At 42.0% G+C, this 14,769-nt stretch overlaps 1 non-coding gene across 1 annotated transcript; it reads right to left on the reverse strand.

Annotated features, from left to right (window-relative positions):
• Positions 1-1,271: 1,271 nt before the first annotated feature.
• On the reverse strand, positions 1,272-1,379 carry LOC148570386 (small nucleolar RNA R71). The gene has a single exon (XR_015908103.1). It is a non-coding gene; the product is annotated as a small nucleolar RNA R71 (small nucleolar RNA).
• Between the last annotated feature and the right edge of the window lie 13,390 nt (positions 1,380-14,769).

A 14,769-nucleotide genomic window follows, 5' to 3' on the forward strand; every position in this document is an offset into this window, starting at 1 on the left:
TTTCAAAATTCTTAGTTATTTTCGAAAATTCCAAAAATATTTTTCAAAAATCTTTTTCTTATTTTTATATCAAATTTTCGAAAATAACATAATCAATTAATGTTTTGATTCAAAAATTTGAAGTTTGTTACTTGCTTGTTAAGAAAGATTCAAACTTTAAGTTCTAGAATCATATCTTGTGATTTCTTATGAATCAAGTCATTAATTGAGATTTTAAAAATCAAATCTTTTTCAAAACTAATTTCTAAAATATCTTCTTATCTTACCTTTTTCAAAAAGTTGGTTTCAAAATATCTTTTCTAACCTCCTAACTTCTTATCTTTTCAAAATTTGTTTCAACTAACTAACTAACTTTTTGTTTGTTTCTTAACTTTTTCAAAACTACCTAACTAACTCTCTCTCTCTCTAATTTTCGAAAATATCTTCCCTCTTTTTCAAAAATTTCTTTTTAATTAACTAATTATTCTTATTTTTATTTTTGATTTTAAAAATTTTCAAAAAATACTAACATTTTTCAAAAATATTTTTCGAAAATTCTCCCTCTCCCATCTTATTCTATTTATTTATTCATTTACTAACATCTCATCTCACATCTCAACCCTCCTCACAGTTGTGTTTCTTCCATTACATTACATTCTTTGTCTCCCCCTCTTCTTCTACTCACACAGGGATCCTATACTGTGGTATAAAGGATCTCTATTATTATTATTATTTTTCTGTGCCCTCTTCTTTGTCATATGAGCAGGAGCAAGGATAAGAACATTCTTATGGAAGCAGATCCAGAACCTGAAAGGACTCTAAAAAGGAAACTAAGAGAAGCTAAAATACAACAATCCAGAGATAACCTTTCAGAAATTTTCGAACAGGAAGAGGAGATGGCAGCCGAAAATAATAATAATGTAAGGAAGATGCTTGGTGACTTTACTGCACCTAATTCCAATTTACATGGAAGAAGCATCTCCATTCCTGCCATTGGAGCAAACAACTTTGAGCTGAAACCTCAATTAGTTTCTCTGATGCAGCAGAACTACAAATTTCATGGACTTCCATCTGAAGATCCTTTTCAGTTCTTAACTGAATTCTTGCAGATATGTGATACTGTTAAGACTAATGGAGTAGATCCTGAAGTCTACAGGCTCATGCTTTTCCCTTTTGCTGTAAGAGACAGAGCTAGATTATGGTTGGATTCTCAACCCAAAGACAGCCTGAACTCTTGGGATAAGATGGTCACGACTTTCTTAGCCAAGTACTTTCCTCCTCAAAAGTTGAGCAAGCTTAGAGCTGATGTTCAAACCTTCAGACAGAAAGAAGGTGAATCCCTCTATGAAGCTTGGGAAAGATACAAACAGTTGACCAAAAAGTGTCCTTCTGACATGCTTTCAGAATGGACCATCCTGGATATATTCTATGATGGTTTATCTGAGCTATCAAAGATGTCACTGGACACTTCTGCAGGTGGATCCATTCACCTAAAGAAAACGCCTGCAGAAGCTCAAGAACTCATTGACATGGTTGCTAATAACCAGTTCATGTACACTTCTGAAAGGAATCCTGTGAGTAATGGGACGCCTATGAAGAAGGGAGTTCTTGAAGTTGATACTCTGAATGCCATATTGGCTCAGAATAAAATATTGACTCAGCAAGTCAATATGATCTCTCAGAGTCTGCATGGAATGCAAGCTGTATCCAACAGTACTCAAGAGGCATCTTCTGAAGAAGAAGCTTATGATCCTGAAAACCCTGCAATAGCAGAGGTAAATTATTTAGGTGAACCTTATGGAAACACCTATAACTCATCATGGAGAAATTATCCAAATTTTTCATGGAAGGATCAAAAGCCTCAACAAGGCTTTAATAATGGTGGAAGAAACAGTTTTAGCAAGAATAAACCTTTTCCATCATCCACTCAGCAACAGACAGAGAACTCTGAACAAAATACTTCTAATTTGGCAAACTTAGTCTCTGATCTATCTAAGGCTACTGTAAGTTTCATGAATGAAACAAGATCTTCCATTAGAAATTTGGAAGCACAAGTGGGCCAGCTGAGTAAAAGGATCACTGAAATCCCTCCCAGTACTCTCCCAAGCAATACAGAAGAGAACCCAAAAGGAGAGTTCAAGGCCATTGACATAAGCACCATGGCCGAACCTACAAGGGGAGTGGAGGACGTGAATCCCAAGGAGGAAGACCTCCTGGGACGTCCAGTGATCAATAAGGAGCTTCCCTCTGAGGAACAAAAGGACTCTGAGGCTCATCTAGAGACCATAGAGATTCCATTGAACCTCCTTATGCCCTTCATGAGCTCTGATGAGTATTCCTCTTCTGAAGAGAATGAGGATGTTACTGAAGAGCAAACTGCCAAGTTTCTTGGTGCAATCATGAAGCTGAATGCCAAATTATTTGGCATTGATACTTGGGAAGTTGAACCTCCATTGTTCATCAATGAACTAAGTGATCTGGATCAACTGACATTGCCTCAGAAGAGACAGGATCCTGGAAAGTTCATAATACCCTGTACCATAGGCACCATGATCTTTAAGGCTCTATGTGACCTCGGTTCAGGAATAAACCTCATGCCCCTCTCTATAATAAAGAAACTGGGAATCTATGGGGTGCAAGCTGCTAAAATCTCATTAGAGATGGCAGACAGTTCAAGAAAACAGGCTTATGGACAAGTAGAGGACGTGTTAGTAAAGGTTGAAGGCCTTTACATCCCTGCTGATTTCATAGTCCTGGATACTGGAAAGGAAGAGGATGAATCCATCATCCTAGGAAGACCTTTCCTGGCCACAGCAAGAGCTGTGATTGATGTTGACAGAGGTGAAATAATCCTTCAATGGAATAAGGACTCCCTTGTGTTTAAAACTCAAGGTACTTCCTCTGCAACCATGGAGAGGAAGCAGAAAAAGCTTCTCTCAAAGCAGAGTCAACCAGAGCCCCCACAGTCAAACTCTAAGTTTGGTGTTGGGAGGCCACAATCAAACTCTAAGTTTGGTGTTGAACTCCCATATCCAAACTCTAAGTTTGGTGTTGGAGAGTCTCAACAAAGCTCTGCACATCTGTGAGGCTCCATGAGAGCCCACTGTCAAGCTATTGACATTAAAGAAGCGCTTGTTGGGAGGCAACCCAATTTTTATTTATCTAACTATATTTTTCTTAGTTATATGTCTTTGTAGGTTCATGATCATGTGGAGTCACAAAATAAATATAAAAATTGAAAACGGAATCAAAAACAGCAGAAGAAAAATCACACCCTGGAGGAGCATCTGTCTGGCGTTCAGTGCCAGAACAGAGCATGGTTTTGGCGCTGAACGCCCAAAATGGGCAGCTTCTGGGCGCTGAACGCCAGAACAGGCATGGTTCTGGCGTTCAACGCCAGAAATGGCACACAAATGGGCGTTGAACGCCCAAAATGGCCACCAACCTGGCGCTGAACGCCCAGAGTTGTGTGCAAAGGCATTTTTACATGCCTAATGGGTGCAGGGTTGTAAATCCTTGAGCACCTCAGGATCTGTGGACCCCACAGGATCCCCACCTACCTCCACTCACTTCTTCTCACCACTTTCTTTCACACAACCCCATAAACACTCTTCCCCAAAAACACTCTTCCCCATCACCTCTTCACCACTCACATCCATCCACTCTTCCCCATAAACCTACCTCATAAACTCCACCTACCTTCAAAAATTCAAAACCAATTTCCCACCCAAACCCACCCATATGGCCGAAACCTCCCCCCTCCCTTCCCTATATAAAGCCCTCCATTCTTCATCAAATTCACACAACACACCCCTCTACACCCTTCTTGGCCGAAACACTCCCCACTCTCCCTCTCCTCCATTTCTTCTTCTTCTTCATCTATTCTTTCTTTTATTGCTCGAGGGCGAGTAAAATTCTAAGTTTGGTGTGGTAAAAGCATAAGCTTTTTGTTTTTCCATTACCATTGATGGCACCTAAGACCGGAGAATCCTCTAGAAAGGGGAAAGGGAAGACAAAAGCTTCCACATCCGAGTCATGGGAGATGGAAAGGTTCATCTCCAAAGCCCATCAAGACCACTTCTATGATGTTGTGGCCAAGAAGAAGGTGATCCCCGAGGTCCCTTTCAAACTCAAAAGAAATGAGTATCCGGAGATCCGACATGAAATTCAAAGAAGAGGTTGAGAAGTTCTAACAAATCCCATCCAACAAGTCGGCATCCTAATGGTTCAAGAGTTCTATGCCAATGCATAGATCACCAAGAACCATGATCAAAGTAAAAACCCAGATCCAAAGAACTATGTTACAATGGTTCGGGGGAAATACTTAGATTTTAGTCCGGAGAATGTGAGGTTGGCGTTTAACTTGCCCATGATGCAAGGAGATGAACGCCCCTACACTAGAAGGGTCAACTTTAATCAAAGGTTGGACCAAGTCCTTATGGACATATGTGTAAAAGGAGCTCAATGGAAGATTGACTCCAAAGGCAAGCCGGTTCAACTAAGAAGATTGGACCTCAAGCCTGTAGCTAGAGGATGGTTGGAGTTCATTCAATGCTCAATCATTCCCACTAGCAACCGGTCTGAAGTTACTATAGACCGGGCCATCATGATCCATAGCATCATGATTGGAGAAGAGGTGGAAGTTCATGAGATTATACCTCAAGAACTCTACAAGGTGGCTGACAAGTCCTCCACTATGGCAAGGTTAGCCTTTCCTCACCTCATCTGCCACCTATGCAATTCGGCTGGGATTGACATAGAGGGAGATATCCTCATTAAAGAGGACAAGCCCATCACTAAGAAAAAGATGGAGCAAGCAAGAGAGCCCATTCATGGAGCTCAAGAGGCGTATGAAGCTCATCACCATGAGATCCCGGAGATGCCTCAAATGTACTTTCTTCCACAAAACTATTGGGAGCAAATCAACACCTCCCTAGGAGAATTGAGTTCCAATATGGGACAACTAAGGGTGGAACATCAAGAGCACTCCATCATGCTTCATGAAATTAGAGAAGATCAAAAAGCAATGAGGGAGGAGCAACAAAGACAAGGAAGAGACATAGAAGAGCTCAAGGACATCATTGGTTCCTCAACAAGGAAACGCCACCATCACTAAGGTGGATTCATTCCTTGTTCTTGTTTCTTCTGTTTTTCGTTTCTATGTTATGTGCTTATCTGTGTTTGTGTCTTCATTACATGATCATTAGTAGTTAGTAACTATGCCTTAAAGTTATGAATGTCCTATGAATCCATCACCTCTCTTAAATGAAAAATGTTTTAATTCAAAATAACAAGAAGTACATGAGTTTCGAATTTATCCTTGAACTTAGTTTAATTATATTGATGTGGTGACAATGCTTATTGTTTTCTGAATGTATGCTTGAACAGTGCATATGTCTTTTGAAGTTGTTGTTTAAGAATGTTAAATATGTTGGCTCTTGAAAGAATGATGACTAGGAGACATGTTATTTGATAATCTGAAAAATCATAAAAATGATTCTTGAATCAAGAAAAAGCAGCAAAGAACAAAGCTTGCAGAAAAAAAAATAGGCAAAAAAAAATATAGAAAGAAAAAGGAAAAGCAAGCAGAAAAAGCCAAAAGCTCTTAAAACCAAGAGGCAAGAGCAAAAAGCCAATAACCCTTAAAACCAAAAGGCAAGGGAAATAAAAAGGATCCCAAGGCTTTGAGCATCAATGGATAGGAGGGCCTAAAAGGAATAAAATCCTGGTCTAAGCGGCTAAACCAAGCTGTCCCTAACCATGTGCTTGTGGCGTGAAGGTGTCAAGTGAAAACTTGAGACTGAGCGGTTAAAGTCAAGGTCCAAAGCAAAAAAAGAGTGTACTTAAGAACCCTGGACACCTCTAATTGGGGACTTTAGCAAAGCTGAGTCACAATCTGAAAAGGTTCACCTAATTATGTGTCTGTGGCATTTATGTATCCGGTGGTAATACTGGAAAACAAAGTGCTTAGGGCCACGGCCAAGACTCATAAAGAAGCTGTGTTCAAGAATCATCATATTGAACTAGGAGAATCAATAAACACTATCTGAACCCTGAGTTCCTATAGATGCCAATCATTCTGAACCTCAATGGATAGAGTGAGATGCCAAAACTATTCAAGAGGCAAAAAGCTATAAGTCCCGCTCATATGATTGAAGCTATGTTTCATTGATAGTTTGGAATTTATAGTATATTCTCTTCTTTTTATCCTAATTGATTTTCAGTTGCTTGGGGACAAGCAACAATTTAAGTTTGGTGTTGTGATGAGCGGATAATTTATACGCTTTTTGACATTGTTTTTAGTATGTTTTTAGTAGGATCTAGTTACTTATAGGGATGTTTTCATTAGTTTTTATGTTAAATTCACATTTCTGGACTTTACTATGAGTTTGTGTGTTTTTCTGTGATTTTAGATATTTTCTGGCCGAAATTGAGGGACTTGAGCAGAAATCAGATTCAGAGGTTGAAGAAGGACTGCTGATGCTGTTGGATTCTGACCTCCCTGCACTCAAAGTGGATTTTCTGGAGCTACAGAACTCAAAATGGCGCGCTTCCAATTGAGTTGGAAAGTAGCCATCCAGGAATTTCCAGCAATATATAATAGTTTATACTTTGGCCAAGAATAGATGATGTAAACTGGCGTTCAACGCCAGCTTTCTGCCCAAATCTTGCGTCCAGCGCCAGAAAAGGAGCCAAAACCAGAGTTGAACGCCCAAACTGGCACAAAAGCTGGCGTTCAACTCCAAGAAGGACCTCTACACGTGCAACACTCAAGCTCAGCCCAAGCACACACCAAGTGGGCCCCGGAAGTGGATTTATGCATCAATTACTTACTCATGTAAACCCTAGTAGCTAGTTTATTATAAATAGGACATTTTACTAGTCTTTTTGACCATCTTTGGATTATAGTTTGATCTATTGATCACGTATGGGAGGCTGGCCACTCGGCCATGCCTACCCTCCATTCACTTATGTATTTTTAACGGTAGAGTTTCTGCACTCCATAGATTAAGGTGTGGAGCTCTGCTGTTCCTCAAAGATTAATGCAAAGTACTACTGTTTTCTATTCAATTCATCTTGTTTCGCTTCTAAGATATTCATTCGTACTTCAATCTGAATGTGATGAACGTGACAATCATCATCATTCCCTATGAACGCGTGCCTGACAACCACTTCCGTTCTACCTTCGACTGAATGAGTATCTCTTAGATCTCCTAACCAGAATCTTCGTGGTGTAAGCTAGAATGATGGCGGCATTCAAGAGAATCCGGAAAGTCTAAACCTTGTCTGTGGTATTCCGAGTAGGATTCAATGAATGAATGACTGTGATGAGCTCCAAACTCACGATTGCAGGGCGTTAGTGACAGACGCAAAAGGATAGTAAATCCTATTCCAGCATGATCGAGAACCGACAGATGAATAGCCGTGCCGTGACAGGGTGCGTTGACCATTTTCACTGAGAGGATAAGATGAAGCCATTGACAAGGGTGATGCCTCCAGACGATTAGCCGTGCCGTGACAGGGCATTGGATCATTTTCCCGAGAGATGACCGAAAGTAGCCATTGACAGTGGTGATGTATCACATAAAGCCAGCCATGGAAAGGAGTAAGACTGATTGGATGAAGATAGCAGGAAAGCAGAGGTTCAGAGGAATGAAAGCATCTCCATTCGCTTATCTGAAATTCCTACCAATGAATTACATAAGTATTTCTATCCCTATTTTATTATATTAAATTCGAAAACACCATTATCAATTTATATCTGCCTAACTGAGATTTGCAAGGTGACCATAGCTTGCTTCATACCAACAATCTCTGTGGGATTCGACCCTTACTCACGTAAGGTATTACTTGGACGACCCAGTGCACTTGCTGGTTAGTTACACGGAGTTGTGAACCATGGTCTTGGCATCAAGTTTTTTGGCGCCATTTCCAGGGAAAGGAAGAGCAATGAATTTTACATAATTAAAGTGTAATCACGATTCCGCGTACCAACGGCCATAGAAGGATCACGATGGGAGAGGAAAGCACACCAGGTCGCCAAGTCTTGCCGTGGCACAGTGATAAACCACTATTTTATGGTTTATCTTGTGCTAAATTGAGTGGTTTCTATAAGTTCTTTGCACACTTATTCATACAAATTGCATGGTTTTACAAATCCTTCCTAATTTTGTTCTATAATTGAAAACTTGCTTCTTAGACCTTAAATTTGCTCATTTTTAATTCCCCTTTATACCATTCGATGTCGTGATCTGTGTGTTAAGTGTTTTCAGGCTATATAGGGCAGGAATGGCTTGGAGGATGGAAAGGAAGCATGCAAAAAGTGGAAGGAACACAAGAAACAAAGGAGATTACCAAGGAGTATCGACGCGCACGCATGGCTCACGCATGCGCATGACTTGTAGCTTTTCATAGAGACGCGTACGCGTAACTGACGCGTACGCGTGACACGCGCAGAAGACCATCGACGCGTATGCGTGACATGCTTAACAGGCTGCAATTGCAAAAGACACTGGGGGCGATTTTGGGCTGGTTTTTGACCCAGTTTTTGGCCCAGAAACATGGACTAGAGCTAGAGAACAAGCAGAGACTCCACACACATTCACATTGACTTAGTTTTAGTTTTAGTTTTGGGATCTTAGAGAGAAAAAATACTACTTCCTCTAGGGTTCTTCACATTCTTAGATTTTTAGTTTTATGCTTTTGGATTGGATCTTGAGAGAGTTACTACCATTGATTGAAGTCTCTATCACTATAGTTTGCTTTCTTATTTCCTTACTCTTTTGCTTTCCATTCAGTTTGTTCAGAGTTACATATGGATATCTTTGATTTTGGGAATTATTAATGCAAGAGTTATTTTTACATTTAATTTCGTTATTTGTTTGATTATCACCTTCTCTTAATTTATTAGCTCAAAAATTGCTTTTACTAAATTAATTTTAATTACCATGTCTCCTTTCTACTCCCTTTACATGTCTGCGAAAATGGCATCCATGTCAATGGAGTAGACTCCCAACTTGACTTTGGAGTAGATTAATAGGAGACTCTTGAGTTAGAATACTCAAGTGTTAATTTATAATTGGAAGTTGTTAGCTGGCTCTCTAGTCACTAACTCTAATCCTTTCCTAGGAAGGGATTAGGACTTGTGAATCAGAGTTGGTTAGTTACTTGACTTTCCTTTATTAGGTAAAGGATAACTAAGTTGAAGCAACAACCTCTTACTATTATACTTGGAAAAATTCAACAAGGATAGAAATTCTGATTAATCTTCTCCTAGTCAAGGCTTTTTATTTTAATTATATAAAATGTCTTGTTAAATTTTATTGCTTTAATTGATAGTCATTTATTTTTCTATTCACCAACTCTAAAATTTCTCAGAAAATTCCTGACCAATAAATTGCACTCTTTTGTCAACTCATTGGGAGACGACTTGGAAATTCTACTCCCAGTATTTTGTTCTTAAATTGTGACAACTCTTTTTAAATTGATAAGCAGAATTTTCATTGGTTAAGAACTGTTCATACCCAGGGTCGAGCTGTCCGAACCGGGATGTTCAGTAGCGAAGCGACCGACTTGTTATGATCAAGCAGGACCGACTTCTTTATGAAGAACTCGGGCAAAACGACAAGCAAAGCCCAATAAAAGGGCCCAAATAGAGGAACACGATCCAGAATCCAAAGGCAATCCCAGCCTATAGAGATAAAGGCGGTTCCCTTGAAGATAAGCTGATTTCACTCAAAGATAAGATAAGATAAGATAAGGATAACTAACTTATCTTATCAGGAAGATCAGCCCACTCTACCATAAATACACTGGAGCACCCAGGTATAACTCATACTCTGATTCTACATAAAAACCTGCTTAATACCCGTGCTAACTTAAGCATCGGAGTCCCTTGCAGGTACCCCCCACCCTCCGGTGGCCAAGGATCAGTAGCGCAGCAAAGACCAACGAGTCGGACCCAACAGCTCCGGCCGTCACCAGCCGGCCGGACACGTCATCTCCGACAAGTACAGAAGATCTCATCCGAGATCGACCTCCAGTTTCGGGTAACCCTCGGAACATTGGCTTGCAGGTACCCCCCACCCTCCGGTGGCCAAGGATCAGCAGTGCGGCAAAGACCAACGAGTCGGACCCAACAGCTCCGGCCGTCATCAGCCAGCCGGACACGTCATCTCCGACCAGTACAAAAGATCTCATCCGAGATCGACCTCCAGTTTCGGGTAACCCTCGGAACATTGGCGCCGTTGCCGGAGAACCTGAAAGTCATCCCAAAACCATGGCGGACGGCCATGACAACGACCACGACTCGGACCTGGAGAACAGAACACCACACAAGAACGCGGACACTACGCTAAAGGATACTCCGGAATCCAACGGGGACGAAAACTCACCAAATCCGGGAGCCATGGAAGCACTCCAAGATCGTTTAAAGCAACTTGAGAAAGAAACTCAGCAACAACGGGAGATCGGAAAAGATCTACAAAGAGAGGTACGGCAACGTCGAGAACTAGAAGAAAAACTACAGCAATTAGAGGCCGACCTCAAAACAAAAGCTCCTCGAACCACTCCTGAGGAAAATTCATGCAAGGAACAGAACCCATTCACCAGGGAAATCATGAAGACCAAAATTCCAAAAGATTTTAAGCTCCCGGATATGGTTTTATATGATGGCACTACAAATCCCAACCATCATCTTAGTAATTTCAGAAGCAGGATGTACCTTACCGATGCCTCAGATGCCGTTCGTTGCAAAGCTTTTCCAACAACTCTCACAAAAACGGTGATCAGATAGTTCGACAACTTACCTCCGAAGTCCATCTCAAACTTCGATGACCTGGCCAAAAAGTTCCTGGCCAGATTCTCCATCCAGAAAGATAAGGCCAAGCAAGCACCCAGCTTACTAGGGATCAAGCAAGGAGATCGGGAGAGCCTCCGCAACTACATGGAAAGATTCAACAAAACATGCATGGACATACAAAGTTTACCAACAGAGGCCGCCATCATGGGGCTTATCAATGGCTTACGAGAGGGACCTTTTAGCCAATCCATATCAAAAAAGTACCCTACCTCCTTAGACGAAGTACAGGAGCGAGCAGAAAAATACATCAACATGGAGGAGAACGCTCGGCTGGGAGAAACCTCAAAATCTGGAGCCTCCTACTGAGACAAAGACAAGGACTCCCAAAGGAAAGAAGATCGACAGGGTGAGAAAATCAAAAAGTACCACAACTACACCCCTCTCAAAGTATCCCTGGTCGACGTATATAAAGAAGTCTGCCATACAGAGAAAATCCCCCCAGCGCGACCACTCAAAGGCAAAAGGGGAGGAGGAAATCGGAAGGAATACTGTGAATACCATCGAATTCGAGGGCACTCTACCAACGAATGCTTCGACCTGAAAAATATCATAGAAAATTTGGTAAGAGAAGGAAAATTAGATCGATTTCTGGCTATCCGGGATGATGAACAAAGAAAAAGACGAAGAGACGAAGATGATGGACGAACTGAACGGTCACCTCGGACACCAGAAAGACACGTCCACATGATACACGGTGGATTCGCAGGAGGTGGGATCTGCAAATCGTCCCGAAAGAGATATCTCAAAGAAGTATATCACGTTGAGGGAAAGGAGGAAGCACCTGACATCCCGGCAATAACATTTACTAAAGAAGACGCATCCGGCATCGTCCCGGGACACGACGATCCCATGGTCATCCCAATTATACTGGCAAACGCCAATTTACACCGCACACTAGTAGACCAAGGGAGTTCTGCCGACATCTTATTCAAAACAGCTTTCGACAAACTCGGCTTAGACAAAAGGGAACTTAGAGCATACTCGAACAATCTGTTTGGACTAGGAGACACTCCAATACAACCATTGGGATACATATCACTACACACTACCTTTGGAAAAGGGAACCAATCTAGGACCCTCAAAATAGACTACATTGTGGTCGACGTAAGTTCGGCCTACAACGCTCTCATAGGATGGACAACACTCAATCAACTCGGCGCAATAGTCTCAACTCCACATCTATGCATGAAATTCCCAACTACAGAAGGGATAGCCACAGTAAAAGCAGATCAAAAGATGGCACGTCGCTGTTATAATGAGAGCTTAAACCTCAAAGGCAGAGGAAAAGAGTTTCATACAATTGAGCTTGGCGGCGCTCAACGTCGAGAAGAACTCCGTCCGCACCCAGAAGGTGAGATAGAGAAGGTTCAGATTGGAGACACCTCGGATAAAACGACTAATATCGGCACGGTCCTAAGAGGAGACTCAAAAGAATCACTAATATAATTCTTACAAGATAATGTCGACCTCTTCGCACGGAAAGCCGCAGACATGCCAGGCATAGACCCTAAGTTAATGTGCCACAAGTTGGCGGTCTATCCAGGATCTCGGCCGGTGCAGCAGAAGCGAAGAAAACTCGGACCAGAACGATCCCAAGTTGTGGAAGAACAAGTACAAGCATTACTGGAGGCAGGATTCATAAGAGAAGTCAAGTACCCATTATGGCTAGCCAACGTCGTTTTGGTGAAAAAATCAAACGGGAAGTGGCGCATGTGTACCGATTACACCGATCTCAACAAAGCCTGCCCAAAAGATCCATATCTACTCCCAAGTATTGACGCTCTGGTAGATGCTTCCTCCGGATATAAATACCTCTCGTTTATGGACGCCTATTCGAGATACAACCAAATCCCCATGTATCCACTAGATCAAGAAAAAACACGTTCTTAACACCAAAGGCGAACTACTGCTACATCGTGATGCCTTTCGGTCTCAAGAACGCGGGAGCTACTTATCAACGGCTAATGAATAAAGTCTTCTCAGATCACATCAGGAAAATCATGGAAGTCTATGTGGACGACATGTTGATAAAAACACAAAGGGAAAATACATTATTGTCCGACCTGTCCCAAGTATTTGACACTATAAGGAAGCATGACATGCGACTCAACCCGGCAAAATGCACCTTCGCAGTTGAAGCAGGCAAATTCTTGGGTTTCATGCTCACACAAAGGGGAATTGAAGCAAATCCAGACAAATGTCAAGCTATACTCAACATGAAGAGCCCAACCTGTATCAAAGAGGTACAACAACTCAACGGGAGATTGGCCGCCCTATCCCGATTCTTAGCAGGAGCTGCGATAAGATCTCTCCCCTTCTATGCTACTTTAAGAAAGGGAAAACAGTTCGAATGGACGACAGAATGTGAGCAAGCTTTCCGAGACTTCAAGGAGTTCTTAGGACGACCACCTATCCTATCTCGACCACGAGAAGGAGAACCACTCATATTATATCTCGCAGTAGGAAGCCGGGCGATAGCCTCAGCACTAGTCAGAGAAGACGAAAATGTGCAACAACCCGTCTACTTCATTAGCAAAGCACTACAGGGATCCGAGCTGAACTACCAGAAAATAGAAAAATTTTCCTATACTCTCATTCTAACATCTCGACGACTCCGCCCGTACTTTCAGGCTCACACCATTAAGGTTAGAACTAACCAGCCCATAAAAGGAATACTGCAGAAAATAGATTTAGCAGGCAGAATTCTACAATGGGCAGTCGAGTTATCAGAGTTCGACCTCCGATATGAAGCTCGGACGGCCATCAAATCACAGTATCTGGCTGACTTCATCACAGAATTCACAGATAGCCTGGAAACTCCCACAGAATGGAATCTCTACGTGGACGGTTCCTCAAATAAAACTGGAAGCGGCGCAGGTGTGATAATAGAAAGCAACCAAGGAACCCAAGTTGAGCTCTCCCTCAAGTTCGGGTTCCCGGCCTCCAATAACCAAGCGGAATATGAAGCATTATTAGCTGGTTTGAAGCTGGCCAAAGAGGTCGGAGCTCAAAAACTCAACATTTACAGTGATTCACAAGTGGTCACATCACAAATAACAGGGAGTTACCAAGCCAAAGACCCTACCATGAAAAAATATTTGGATAAAACCAAGGAATTACTCGGACAAATCGGGGAATATAAGATCTGCCACATACCCCGAGAACAAAATGCCCGAGCCGATGCACTCTCAAAACTAGCTAGCACCAAACCAGGGGGCAACAATAGAAGCCTCATCCAGGAAATGTTGCAAAACCCGTCAATCTCGGAAGAGGAAAAAGTCCTGGCCATAACAAGTCAGGACCAAGGATGGATGAACCCCATAATCAACTACCTCAAAGAAGGAACACTCCCCGCAAAAGAAAAAGAGGCAAAAAAGTTAAAAAGAGAGGCACAGTACTACACCATCATAAACAATATCCTGTACAAAAGAGGAATCTCAATATCTTTACTAAAATGCGTGCCGACCTCCAACACAAGGGAAGTACTAGAAGAAATACATAGCGGCATTTGTGGCAATCATCTCGGAGCACGAGCTCTCGCCAAAAAAGTACTCCGGGGAGGATTTTACTGGCCAACTCTACAGAAAGAAGCCACAGAATTTGTAAAGACATGTCCACCATGTCAAAAACATGCCAACCTTCACATCGCCCCCCTAGAAGAGCTCATCAGCGTGACTTCGCCTTGGCCGTTTGCAAAATGGGGACTCGATCTTCTCGGCCCCATCCCACAAGGATCAGGACAAGTTAAATTTCTCATAGTGGGAGTAGATTACTTTACAAAGTGGATCGAGGCAGAACCCCTAGCCAATGCCACTGCTCAAAGAAGCCGGAAGTTCTTATATCGAAATATTGTCACAAGGTTCGGGGTTCCGTATTCAATAACCACAGACAATGGCACCCAATTCACAGATGCAGGCTTCAGAAAACTA

Source organism: Arachis ipaensis, chromosome B3 (genome assembly GCF_059453495.1).
Source record: "Arachis ipaensis isolate K30076 ecotype BB chromosome B3, ASM5945349v1, whole genome shotgun sequence".
Lineage (NCBI taxonomy): Eukaryota > Viridiplantae > Streptophyta > Magnoliopsida > Fabales > Fabaceae > Arachis > Arachis ipaensis.